At 27.2% G+C, this 13,732-nt stretch overlaps 1 pseudogene; it reads right to left on the minus strand.

The window, feature by feature from the left end:
* Window positions 1-5,807: 5,807 nt before the first annotated feature.
* On the minus strand, window positions 5,808-7,409 carry LOC111306557 (phospholipase A1-II 6-like; annotated as a pseudogene).
* Window positions 7,410-13,732: the final 6,323 nt, after the last annotated feature.

Below are 13,732 nucleotides of genomic sequence, written 5' to 3' on the forward strand. Positions count from 1 at the left end.
CTTTCCTGTATAATTTAATATGAGATATTAGTTTAAAAATGGATAATTTATCTAAATTTGTTATGTAATTACAAAATTATCCCTAAATTTATTGTATTTATATATATATATGCCTTTTTTTATATATTTATTGAATATATAATAACAATAAATTATTTGTATTTAACCATTACAATTTTTTAATTTGAGTTTATTTATTATAAATAATTTTTAATTTAAAATTAATAAATTTATCATCATTATTTTTATAAATATATATATTTAAGTTTAAAATATTGACCAATTTTATAATTACTAAAATCAAATGGACAAATATTTAATTATAATCATTTTTAACTAACTTTTTTCATATTATATCTTTCTATTTTTAAAATTATTAGAGGTCAAAATAATATCACATGCATAATATATTCATCTTATTGTACGTATATTTACATATAAACATACTTATGATTATAAATTTTGTTTTTATATATTTATTTACATTTTTTATTATTAATAGATTTGATATATGTTGAGAAAAAATAAAAGATTTATTATTATACAATATTATTTTATGTAAGTATTTAAGAATATTAATTTTTAAAGATAAAATATTATTAAAGTTTAAATAAAATTTAAAAAAAAAACGAATCTAATTGTCTTATAAATTCAAAAAATTTACAATAAATTATGTATTTTTTAAATAAATAAATTTGTGTTAAATTACTCTAAAAACTTTATAAAAAAATTATAAAAATTTACTTTATACCATGTGATTGAATAGCCAATGAATAAATCTTCACAGCAAAGAGATGCGATGATTAAGAGTTTTTATTTTGGAAAAGTCCATGATTAAAATTCAAGTTTATTTGAATATAAAAAAAGTCAAGTAGATATGAAATTTGTGTTTTTGTATTTATTTATTTTATATTAAATATATATAAAATATAAAAATTATTATTGTATAATTTATGTTAATAGATAAAATATAAAATATATTTTTATTAAAATTTTGAAACATATTAATTTTATATTTTTTTATCATTTTATTATATGTGTTTAAAATTATTACATCTAAATTTCAAATCAATCATATGAGCAAATGGGATTTTTTGGCGAAGAGACAATGAAGAGTGAGGATCGATGTGGTTGGGAAAGTCACAAGTCACAAGTATAGATATAAAGGACAGCTGGCGAAGAAGTGTTGAAATATAAGACAAATTAAACTTCGTGATTTGATTTGTGTCATTTGTTTGTTGTTGCCTTGTTGGGCTCCACTACATGCTGCTCAACTAACATCATGGGCTCCACTAAATTTGCTTTTGCCTTGCTGTTGATGGCTTCGTTACAGATTTGTTCTTGCAGATATGATGGTGGGTCTGTAAACTCCCAAAATTATCCTACCTCCCAATTTTTCACACCACGTGTCTATCGTAAGAAATTATTTTTAGCATTATTAATTCAATGTTCTCTTCAATTAAATATAAATATTTGAACCTGTCAAAGAGTTACTTGGTTATTAATTCCCCGGTTCTTTGAATTTGGAATCTTTCACCGAAACAAAGATTTTATATAGGGTTAAATATAAAAATTCTAAAATAAAATTTAAAAATTCTTAAAATTTTTTAAATACTAAACAATTTTAAAAAATTCTAAAAAAATTCAGGAAGCTTAAGAATTTTCAAAAAATATCAAAATTAAAAAAAAAACAAAAATTTTCAAAAAAATCAAAGAATAAAGATTTTTAAAATATAAAAATTTATTAAAATTCAAAAAATTCACAAAACTTAAAAATAGTTACAATAAAAAAATCTAAAATTTTTTGAAAAAGTATAAAAGTTTTTAAAAAATTGTAACAAAATTTTAAAATTTTGTGAAAATTTTTCATTTTTTTCAATCTTACAATTTTATTCTTTCCATGTTTTTTGAATTTTAAAATGTTTTTAAACTTTTTGGTTTTTATTAAATTTTTAAGTTTTTTATTTTTATTTTCTAAAAATTTTTCAAATTTTTAGAAATTTTTTTTAAAGTTATCAGATTTTTTTTTTAAAAAATTTATATTTTTTTAAAATTTCAAAAAATTTTATATTTTTTAAAGTTTCTTTTATTTTTTAAACTTTCAAAAATTTAATTTTTATTAAAACTTTCATTTTTTGAATTCTTTAGAATTTTCATTAAATTTTTAAGTTTTTTATTTTTTATTTTTCAAAATTTTTAGAAATTTTTTAAAATTTTATCAGACTTTTTTTAAAATTTTTTATATTTTTTAAAATTTCAAAAAATTTTAGATTTTTTAATTTTTTAATTTTTAAACTTTAAGAAAATTTAATTTTTATTAAAATTTCATTTTTTGTAATTTTAATTAAATTTTTCAAAATTTTTGGAATTTTTAAATTATCATAATTTTATAACTTATAAAAAATATTTCATATTTTTGAATTTTTTAAAGTTTTAAAAGTTTTATAGAATTTTATAAATATTTTAGTAGTTTTTAAGAATTTTTTGAACTTTAAAATTTTTTTGTAAATGTTAAATTTTTTTAGATTTTCTTTCGAAATTTTTAAAAATTATTTAGAATTATTTAAAATTATTTTGAATTATTTAAAATTTTTTAAACTTTTTTTTGAAAAATTTTGAATTTTTTAAAATTTTTTAAATTTTTTTATGTGGACTCGAATCGATGATATGATGTTAACTAATTTTTTTTACATATATCAATATTTTACTGAATATTAATGGTACGTTAACAAGATTAATTGACAATGTGAGTATCATATACAGACATGAATATAGGTAATGTATTTAAATTTTGTTTAGTTATTTAAAACTGGTTGGACTAACGTCGTATTAGACGGGTGAAACACCTATTCATTTTGTGTAAAGGTGAAATTTGAATATTTTTGAAGATTTGTTGGACTCCTATATATTGAGCTTTATAATTAGGGTTACATTTTTATTAGCTTCTTTAAAGCATAAATTTATATTTTATTTTTTTAATGTATTTGTTAATTTTTTATAATTTAACTTAGATTTTTTTATATTTATTTAAGATATTTGTTTGAAATTTGTTTATATTAATTGTATGTTAAAATAATTTTAATTTAAGATAATTCTTTTCTTTTTTATGTTTTAAGGGAAGACAGATCTCTACAACAAGGAGGAGGGGAGAAGTTGGGGTCTAACCCCAATCTTAATGTCTTCTTTAAAAAATTTTTGATCATTAGACGAAGAAGCTGAAGACATTTAAGATCATTATAACTATTATATATGTTTGTCATTTTTATTTGTGATGATTTTTAGAAATTTTTATCATGAAATTAAATTTATATTTGTGTTAATTAGTCAAATAATAATAATAACAACAAAGAAACACGAAGCAACATTACCTATTTATCTATTTACAAATAATGAGAATTAAATCCAACTAATTTAAGGCATGAAACCAGTCATGGAAAGATAGAGAAGCTGTTGATTTTTTTTTTAAAATTTTTTATTGCTTTTTTGTTCTTTCACTCCTATGCTAATTGATTGTTTATTGCTACGGGTAAGAGTGCTATTCCCATTAGACCCTTAATTTGATCAGAGTATGGTTTGTCTACTATTCAAACCTTTAACCAGGTTGCCCTTTTCCTTAAGTTGAGATGAAGTGTACCGAATGCTATAAGGAGGATGGGAAGGGTTGAAAAGGCTGAAAAAGTTGTTGAATCCAACAATTAGCTTTAAAAATTACATTTATTATTTTGTAGCTTAATTCTAAAATTAAACATTTTTTTTTCTTTGTTCCATCCTTCCTACTAAACAAGTGAGAGTAGTTGAGCAAGAAGCATTTGTCATTCACAAGTAGAGAATTTTTTCTTTCTCTTCTCTTACACGGGGAAAGAAGGAATTTGAGCTCAACTAGCAAAATCTTTTTCTTTTATAAACGGGGAGATCATGGCATGTGAATAAAAAAAATCATAAATATTAAAATTTAAATTAAAATTTGTCACAACTCCCATATTATAAGTGAGGACATGACCAATTGAGCTAACGCTCTTGTGATTCAATTATCAAAGTGTTTAATGGTTGAATAAAAACTTTGGTTAAATCCTATGGCTAGCAATTAAGGAAAGACCGAAAGAGAGTAAAGGGGGTGCAGCAATAATTGAAACAACAAAAAGAAGAATACAAATATAGATCCAAGAAGGTCTTGAGCACTTTTCTTCAAGTGGGAACTGATTGGTCAATAAATTAAATGGTTGCTTGAAACTCATGTCCCTACTAAATACTCTTTAATCAAAATAGCAAATGCTAGAAATTAATGCATGCATTTTTCATCAGTTATTCTTATTCTTATCGAGTTAGCCATATCCTACTAAAAGTCTACTTGAATAAGTAATAAGATTAATTTTAATGAGATTAAAAATAGTGATAGAGGTGAAATTGATTATTGTAATAATGAGATTTGATATTATAGTAATAAAATTAAAATCAATAATAAAATATGTATTTAGATGTAAAAATAATAGTGACAGCAAAATCAATTATAATGAGAAAAAATGATAATTAAAGACAATAGAGTAAAAATTATATTAACAAACATATTAAATTATTTAATATTTATTAAATTATTAAATTATTAAAAATTATTAAATTATTTTTAAATAAATTATTAGTTTTGCTAATAAAAATTAAAAACAAAAAATAGAGTTAAAAATTAATAAATAATTATGATATTAAATGAATAAAAGTATTTTATAATTTTTAAATAAAAATCAAAAGAAAAAAAAAGTTAAATTATAAAAATATTATTATATTTGTAATATAATACAAAATGTAAAGGACAAAAATGAAAGAAAAAATCAAAATTGACTGACATTCTTCCAGTAGACCAATTTTTTCTGGTGAAAAAATGTGCTCGATTGCCGTTAATACACTCAACCACACCGCCACCAGGTTGCTCAAATGAATCTTTAGTATTATATTTGACTAAAAATTTGTAACTTTTAATATTTCAATAACATATTATTTTTTATTTGTTAGATATACGATCACAGTAATAAGAAAAATCTATACGAATCCTAATGTTTAAGTTAAAAATTAAGCAACAAAGTGGTGCCATGATTAAGAAAACAACATCTATTATACAAGAAAATATGAAGGAAGGTTCTCATGTTTGGTTGATGCGGAAAAGAGTGAGGAAAGTCCGAAAATGTTAGCAAGGAAAACATAGAAGGAATCCAAATCCGTAATAATTTGTTCCTCTAATTTGTTTTTAGAAAGTAAGGAAAAAATTTCCAAGACCCTGTACGCAAACCGTCTCTTGTTTTTATGTTTTAATAGTTTCAAACTCCAAATAAGATAAAGAGTTTTATTTCCATATTCTTTATTTTCTTTCCTTCCTTTTTTCCATCTCCTCCATATTTTTCATGAACCAAGTAGAATGTAATGTATTGTACATAAATAAAACTAATGTATGGCTTTTTTTGGTTCAGGAAAAATACAAGGCAAAATCAAATCAAATATTTGGATTCCATTTTTTTTGTTGTTTACTGGAGATGAAAAACATGAGAAAAATTTTAGTTAAGGAAAATATAAAGAAATTTTGAAAGGAATAATTTCCCTTCGAAAACATATGATGATGCAACCGGCAAACAAAGAGTTAAATACGACCCAAAACTAAGAGAATTTTTATTACATTCCATAGACAAAGTTGCAGTCCTGAAGGGAAGCATGAGCTAGCTTTGGGGACGAAGCCCGTAGCTAATTGTTTTGTTCAGCCCATCGTATCTAATTATTAGGGGCTTTAATTATTTCTATCATAGACATAGACATAATTAAAATCTTTATTCTTTAATTATAACCGTCCAATGGCCATTATCTGCTTGAACCATATTTTTGCGATTCTCACCTTCCCACCAGTTAGGAGGAATTTTATGCTTGTCTTTCAGGCGGTCTAAATATTTGTTTACAAGTGCAACATCGTGATCAACTTCCAGATGAAATCCTTCGTCTTGTACGCCTGCAACTCCATGCAGGTATATCTCCATATTGTGAGCACTAACATATTCATCCGCCTCACCTAACTTTCTTTCGGTTAGCCTTATTTCTTCTTCCTCCTCCTGGGTATTTTTATCTGGGGAATCTGGGAGATCAGGAAGATTTGATCTGCCTTAAAGCCTCCACTTCAAGTAGTTTGACTTTGTGGAGTTAATTTTTAACTCTTCTCCCAAATGGATGTAGGAACCAATTGGAAGTCGATGAACGGGATCTCTGGCATTTGTAATGCGTAGAAGATGAAGATCATGAGCACCAAGTCTCTTAAATACTTCCTTCAAACCATCGTTTCCAACACATGGACCTCCAAATACGAAACCTGTGACCATGCACGACTTCTGTGCATTGTCTTTGGGCTTGTTATATCCATTGGCAACTATGTCCATTGCATTTAGAGTCGCAAATGCTGCGCCTAAGCTAAAGCCTGTTACAGTTATGCTTATTTCCTCATCTTGATACTTGTTCATCAGTTCCCTTACCGCATCTCGAACCTGCAGAAAGGCAATATATAATTAAGAGTTTGTTCTTAATTATGATCATTTTTTGATCGGATCCTGTATATATATATATAATCAGTAGTCATCCTAAATTTTCTGACACAAGAATAGCCTGCGCTTTTAATGGAGTTTTTCTAAAACATCGCAAACCTTTCGGTGGTTCATAAACGCCGCTAAAAGTATAAAAAATCAAAGAAAAAACTATTTTCATATAGTGGTTGATACGCACAGTAGCTTAGGATTGCATATATATAATGAAACATTACATGGTGTCTGGCACTAGTCTTGTTGTGAGCAGAATCTGACCTTGTTCCAGTATAAAAAGAAAGGAAGCCGGAGTGCACCATAGCTTGGTTGTCAGTCCCGAACAATTCTGAAGCGGATGTTTGGAAAAAGTTTACATTATTAAACCACTCTGAGTCTGTTATGGTTCCTCTCCAAGCAACCAAAATATCCCTCCTTCCCAGAACAGCCTTTCCTTCATCTGTGGTCACTGCCACATATCCAAACCATGCAGACTCAACAGCATCTGAGCCTGCATAAAAGAAGTGGGTCACGCTGTGCTTGAATTTATTTCCCTTTTCAAGACAAGCCTCCGAGAAAAACTCTTCTTTCGGGTATAAGCTATGTCCGAACCCGCTAGATTCCTTTTTATTGTTGAAGAGGTCTCCAACCGCTCCAGCTATTTCACCGTAGTGAATAATATAGTGTAGGAGATCAAGATCCAGAGGGTGCAATAGACCATCCCAGTTTTTCTGGCCACTTAGCTCTCTCCAACGAGTTGCTACATTGGAGCTCGCCATCAGTCTCTTTTTAACTCTCACTTCTTTCCTTTTTTTTTTTTTTTTTTGGTTTGTTAAGATGCGACTCCTATTCCTACAGCTACATGTTTGGTTGCTTTGTATAGAGCACTCTCCTAGTGCTCCAACAAATATATAAGTAGAAATATGGACCTGATAGGAAGGAGAAAGCTTAAGTAACCGATATTGGGGAGAACCACTCTTTGTGAAATGGTGGACACGTTCCAAAAATTAAAAAAAAAAAATTAAATTTCCAAGAACTCTAATTTTTTTTTTACACCTAAAAATTAAAAAAAAAAATTTTCACACCGTTTTATCTGTAAATTAATAAATTAATCAATAATTAATATTTTAAATACACTCAAAAAAAAATCTTAAATCAATCACTATTATCTGACCTTGCCTTACGTGATTCTTCAAAAGAATGACAGCGACAAATCGTAGCACTAATGTAATTGTAGTCACCAGACTTTTGATTATGCTCACATAATGACAGAGACAAATCGTAGAACTAATGTAATTGTAGTCACCAGACTTTTGATCATGTTCACATAATGACAGAGACAAATCGTAGCACTATTGTAATTGTAGTCACCGGACTTTTGATCATGGTCGTGGTTTCTCCTACTATTATTTACCCTTTAATATATATTTTTTATTCACAAAAAATGTAACTAATCATAATAACTTTGTGTTATTATAAATATGAAGTTCAAATTCCATTTACATGAATTTGATTTAGTTTTATGTTAAATTTATTTATTCAGTTCGGGAAAAGCAAAATTCTAAGACTTGTACGTGATAATTAAAACACATAATCAAATAAATTAATTAACATACATGACATCGTTAAAAGCAGAATTGTGGACAAGCTAGCTTTTCTCTTGGCTCTTCTTTTTAGTAGTAGCCTTCAATGAGTAAATTTTAGAAGAATTAACCATATATTTTCCAAATCATCAAAAACGTGAGTTACCACATAAATAATAAGGCAAAATTGATCTATTAAGCCTCAACACAAGTATGTTTCAATGAAAGGCATTTATTAAAAAAAAATTGTAAAATTAACTTTTGTATTATACTATTATCATAACGTATAGATCCGTGAACCTATCGTTAAACATGGATTAGAGAAGTCACTACCAATTTTTTTTTATTTAGATGTGATTGACCACCTGATTAAATCTAATCCACAAAATTAGATTCTAAGTAGAAAATACGATTACACGCGAGAAAGGTTATAGTACCCTCACAACACCCATCTCAAAGATGATATCGGTTTGATTTCAAAATATCAAAGCCTTAAAAATTATTTATGCTTTACCAAAATATTTAATATTGAAAATTAATCATAAAATTATCTTAATAGTTTAGTAATAATTTAAAATAATTTTCTCGCCTTATGAGTATTTATAGAGACTAGTGCTCCACTTTGAAAAGACTCCGTCATCGAATTTATTAATATATTTTATTTGAAAAAATTAGTAAAGTCTTCCAATAATTTGGTAGGATCTCTCAATAGTTTGGTGAGATTTTACTACAAAAATATTTGTAAAGATTTTTTAGAATTTCATTAAATCTCTCAATAGTTTGGTAGAACTTAATTTAGAAAACAATTATCTAATAGTTTAGAGAATAAAAAATATTTTTATTTTTTTGTTTTTTGCAAATTGATTTATGAAATTATTTTATAGTTTAGTAGATTCCATAAAAATTAAATTCATGAAAAACCTTTCAATAATTTGGTATGATTCATAAATTTATTTTTTTAAAAAAAAATTCAATAAAAGAATAATAATGAATTATATATAAAAATATCTACATATAAAATATATATGTATTATTATACATGAAATAAAAATTAAACCACATACCAATCGAATCGTGGGTCAAGCTTGCACAGAGATCAAGTTTTTATATGACCAAAATGGTACCGTTTAAAAATATAGCTTCTTTTATTTTTATTTCCATCTTCTTCTTTGCAAGTTCCCTGGTTTCTCTAAAGTTCAAGAACCCTTAAGAAAACCAGTCATAGAAATGGCAAGGCCCGAATATTGTTGCCTGTCACCAGTGATGGAAATTGAGGTCACCACCAGCCATCGCCAATTTTGACATTTTGCGTAGTCAGTAGTGCTTCCTTCCTCCTTCCTCTTTCGTGTGTCCCTTTTACTTTCTCTTCTCCTTGGATTTCAATTAATAGCCCAGAAACTAATTAAGATTGTCGCCACTATAGTCGACGCCACCAAAAAGCCTTCAAACTCCTTTCATTTTTTGCTAATGATATTTTAAAAAAAAAACTTTGTTCTTTTTTTGTTTGGATTGGATTCTACCACCTTTTAAAGAGACTAAACCCGAAACCCGAAAAAAATTTGTGTTTATACTTTCCGCTATTTGTATGTCTATTGATTGTGGGTTAATTGTGGGTTATTTTTGCAGGTTGAATCTACTGCTAAATTGGTGAATGGGTGAGGTCTTAGGTATGAGTTTTTCTGGGTTTTGGCTTTGGGTGAATTGATTGTCTGTGTTAAGGCTCCTTGCTGGGGATTTTTTTATTTTGGAGGAGTATATGGGCAAAGGTAGTGTGACTGAATGTTGTGTAGAATTCCGTGAATACTCTTTTTTTGTTTTTTTTTTTGCAACGATGAAGCTGCTGTGTGGGAAAATTAAGCTTGAATCCCAAAAAAATCTCTTTGCGTTGAATTGCCCTTGATTGCTGGCCTCTTTTCAGCTTTCGGTTGGGTCTTTATTTTTGCAAATAAATTTAATGTGATTTGATTTGATTATGAATTGATTTCAGTAATTGCATAAATGAAGCACAAAAATTTTGCAAAATCTTCAACGTAAATGCATAAATCAAGCACCAAAATTTCTTGCATCAATTAAGCACCAAAATTTCCTGCAATGTTTTTTCTTTTCAAACTTTCCCCCCTTTTTTTAACACAAGTAAAATTAAACAAAAAAGTAAAGAAAACAAATAAAATCAAATTAAAATTTAAAACTTGTTTTATTGGGCCCAAAATTTCTCAATTGAACTCAATTCTCAACTAAAAGCCTATTTTCAATCTTGAAAAATTTTTTGGATAAAATAAAGTTTTTACAATTGTTTCTCTGTGTATTTTATGTGGAATAAGAATTACACAAAGACTAAAGATATCCATTTTATTCGAGTCTAAAAGCCAAGATTTAAAAAAGCGATCAAAGGATACCAAAATAGGAAAATGATTGAGATTGAATTGTGAAACAAGAACTAAAATGATCTAGACTAAGTCAATATCAAAACAAGTGATCGAGATCGAACTGTAGGTCTAAAAATAAATGATTTGGACTAAGCCAAGATCAAAACAAGTGACTGAAATTGAATCGCAAAGTAAAATTAGACAAAAAATAAAGAAATCAAATTAAATCAAATTAAAATTTAAAACTTTTTTATTGTGCCCAAAGTTTTTTAATTGAGCTCAATTCTCAATCGAAAGCTTGTTTCCAATCTTGAAAAAATTTTCGGACAAAATAGGATATCTACAGTTGTCTATTTTCGTGCATTTTTTATAGAATAGGAATTGCACAAAGACAAAAAGACATCCATTTTATTCGAGTCTGAAATCTGAGATTTAAAAAAGTAATCAAAGAATACCAAAATAGGAAAATGATTGAGATTGAACTGCGAAACAAGAACTGACATGATCTGAACTGAGTCGAGATCAAAACAGGTGACTGGGATCGAATCACAGGTCTGAAAAATAAATGATCTGGACTGAGTCAAGATCAAAATAAGTGATTGGGATTGAACTGCAAGTTTAAAAGTAAAAATGATCTACATTGAACCAACATTGAAGATAAGTAATTGGGATTGAACCGCAGGTCGAAAAACATAAAATTCAAAATTTCAGCTTGAAATCCAAAGATTCATAATTTGGAAATTCAAAGATTTGTAAGGTTCTATAACAAAGTTGAAAGATCTAAATATTTCAAGTTTCCTAACAAAATTGCAAAGATTCAAAATTCGCAAAGGTTTCAAGTTTGCAAGGACTTTTAGATTCGTAAGAATGAAATATTTGCAAGATTTCAAGTTTCGCAGAGGTTCTAGATTTGCAAAAATTTTAGGATCGCAAAAGCTTTTCAATTCACAAGAATGAAAGATTCATAAGATTTCAAGTTTCGTAAAGGTTCTAGATTAGCAAAGATTTCAGGTTCGCAAGGATTTTTTTATTCACAAGAATGAAAATTTCACAAGATTCCAAATTTTGTAAAGATTCTAGATTCGTAAAGATTTCAAGTTTGCAAAAACTTTCAGATTCACAAAAATGAAAAATTCACAAGAGTTCAAGTTTCATAAAGATTCTAGATTCAAAAGATTTCATAATAAAATTGAAAGAGTCCAAAAGATAAAGTGACAAGACCAAGTCAAGGTCAAAGATGAATGATCGAGATTGAATCACGGGTTTGAAAAATGATCTAGATTGGGCCAAGATTAAATGATAAGGAATAAACCACAAGTCTAAAAAATGATCTAGACTAAGCCAATATCGAATGACTAGAACAAAACCATAAGTTTGAAAAATGATATGGACTAAACCAAGATCAAATGATCGAGACGTAACCACAAGTCTGAAAAATGATTTGGACTGAGCCAAGATCAAATGATTGAGACTGAACCATAAGTCAAAAAGATAAAATAACCAAGACTGAGTCGAGGTCGAAGTTGAATGATTGAGACTGAACCATAAGTTTGAAAAATGATCTGGACTGAGCTAAAATCAAATGACTGAGACTAAATCTCAAGTCTGAAAGATAAAGCAACTAGGACTAAGTCAAGGTTGAAGTTGAATGAATGAAACTAAACCACAAGTCAAGAAAATGATTTGGATTGAGCCAAAATCGAATGAGTGATAAACGATTATGCAATGATGCAAATGCATGTCCTATATAGGATGAAAATGTGAACACAATGCATGTAATGTAGATGTTACCAAATTAATGTCATAAGGTTTCAATCGTAGTAAAAAAGTTCTCATGACTCCATTATTCCTTCTTAGCTTCTCAGTATAAATAATCTCAAAACAAGTTTTATTAACTAATCCACATCATTCTCTTCATCTGGTCACAACTTACAAGTTATGTCAACTAATCTATCACTGAATTCATTATCGGGTCACTTTGCTTACCCTCTTTTCAATCATTTTCGCAGGCTTTTTTCACTTCTTTCAACTTGAATTTCTTTCAAAAGAATAAAAAATCTTTTATGAATAGTGTCATTTATTTATTTACCATAATTCTAATTCTTGACAAATATGATACATTTTCTTAATTCATGTAGGGGATATACATTTGGTAAAGAATAAGAAAAATTGGTCTTTATTATCGAAAAGAAATATGGCCAATAACAAATCAAATGTGAACAAAGACAGAATACTGTGACTATCCAAATGGGATATCAACATCTAAAATAATGATTATTTAGATAATTTTGAACTTTAATTCAGAATTCTCTTTCAAAAATACATTCCATCAGTATTATTGGTCTTTTGAGCCAATCATCCTTATTCATAAGACCCTTACATAAAGTTATTTTTCTAAGTTTTCATCTTTACTTAGATTGCCTTTTCGAATTTTTAATTTAAGTTTTCTTTTTTTTTTTTCTCTTTTTTTTGCTCTTTTTTTATTTTTTTTATTTTTTGCACACCCTTTTTTCATTATATTTCTATGATTTCTTAGTGACACTTTGATCAAAGTCCTAAATGATGCAATGGCAAATCTGCCTTAATTCAATTCATGATTCTTTAATTCAAATATTCACATTCGATCAAAATGAACTTTTAAGAGACGTAATGTAGGTTAGGGTAAAGGAGTTATGAAAAAAATGGATGAAAAAGGCCCAAAATGTATTTAAAGGGTAATCAAACCAAGAATCATTTCTTAATACAGAGCACATTGGCATTTTGCCCCATTAATTCCTTATTCATTTTTTTTTCATCATTTTTAAAGAAAAACTTGAGCACAAAAGGACTTTACTCCTGAAATCACTAAGGAAAAATAAGCTTTTCAAAACTTTGCCTTTAGTGTAAGGGTGATCCTTGCTTATGGTTCCTCAAAAGAGAATTTCAAAAAGCTTAAATGGGGTAGCAAAAGATAATATTATTTTTTTTAAAGATAGAAAAAAGATGACCATTCCTCATCTCGAACATGAATACTTTCAATGAAGAATATTTATTGATCAAGAATAGATTTGCGAATAAACATTTGCAAAGATCATGTATTGCATCAATTTCAAAATTTTTCACTAGATTATCTTTTTTTTATTTAGTTGTCTCAATGAATCAACGATCTTCATCTATCAATCAAATCATCATGAATGATATTTTCAAAATTAAATCTTAAATTATCAACATGATTGTCTAACCATTCATTATTTGAAAACAAATA

This window comes from Durio zibethinus, chromosome 21, assembly GCF_047325235.1.
Source record: "Durio zibethinus cultivar Kanyao isolate XHJ-2024 chromosome 21, ASM4732523v1, whole genome shotgun sequence".
Classification (NCBI taxonomy): domain Eukaryota; kingdom Viridiplantae; phylum Streptophyta; class Magnoliopsida; order Malvales; family Malvaceae; genus Durio; species Durio zibethinus.